The sequence below is a fragment of the Carlito syrichta genome, unplaced genomic scaffold, assembly GCF_000164805.1.
Source record: "Carlito syrichta isolate Samal-C Ts95f unplaced genomic scaffold, Tarsius_syrichta-2.0.1 Scaffold313204, whole genome shotgun sequence".
Lineage (NCBI taxonomy): Eukaryota > Metazoa > Chordata > Mammalia > Primates > Tarsiidae > Carlito > Carlito syrichta.
The window spans coordinates 653,919-655,007 of record NW_007257300.1 but is presented as its reverse complement, the minus strand read 5'-3'; positions in this window follow the sequence as shown (position 1 = coordinate 655,007).

The following is a 1,089-nucleotide window of genomic DNA, read 5'->3' as shown; positions in this document are numbered from 1 at the left end:
TCTTCTTGGCATTAAGCCCCAGTAGTTAAAAGACGAATTATATATAGTCTTTGCCCTCTGAGAGTTCTGAGCCAAGTGAGATATGTGTCAACCAGTTATTACAACTAAGGAGCAGCACAGTACAGAAGAAAATACAGTGAGCTGCTTATTGTCTGTACAGGTAAAAGAAGGTTTTTTGGAAGTGATGTGTTGGAGGCTGTCTCCTGTTTTAACTGTGTCTATGAGGGAAATTGTAGGTGAAATGCCTTTAAAAAATATTTTTAAAATAGTAAATCCCATTTATTTATAACTTCTTATGAAAATCACTTTTCACATATGTAAAGAACATTTGTATCCATTTTCTCAACCGCCTGTCAACAACTAGATTTCACTTAACTGCTGTGTGGCAGAGGATGACTAGATGCTCACCAAACCCACTTCTTCTCCCTAAGGATGTGGCCAAAGATTTCCTAGCTCTCACAGTGGAATGTGCCCAATGTGGAGGCCAAAACAGTAAGAGTTGCTTGCCTTCCCTATATTCTTTCTCTTCATGCCACAGTCATCATGGACTCCAGAACTGGAAGAAGGCAGTGGAGCAAGATGAAAGGACCCTGGATCCCTGAGTGACACAAAGAGACACACATCACCACATCAGACTGTAGTGTGAGCAAGTAATTAATTAAGCCACTGAAAAAAAATTTCTTTTTTTTTTTTTTTTGGATTCAGAGTCTCATTCTGATGCCCAGGCTGGAAGGCAGTGGCACACTCATGGCCACCACAGCCTTGACCTGCTGGGCTCAGATGACCCTTCCGCCTCAGCTTTCCAAGTAGCTGGAACTACAGATGTGTGCCACCACACCCAGTTAATTTTACTTTATTTTATTTTAGAGACAAGGTCTCGCCATGTTGCCCAGGCTGGTCTCAAACCTGCGGGCTCAGGCAATCCTCTTGCCTCTGCCTCCCAAAGTGCTGGGATTACAGGTGTGAACCACCACGCCTGGCTGGGCTGCTGAAATTTTAAGGATGTTATAGCTGTTAGCTTATCCTAACAAACCATTCCAATATGAGGATAGTATGTAGTCAAAGAATTTTTTTTTTTTTTTTTTTTTT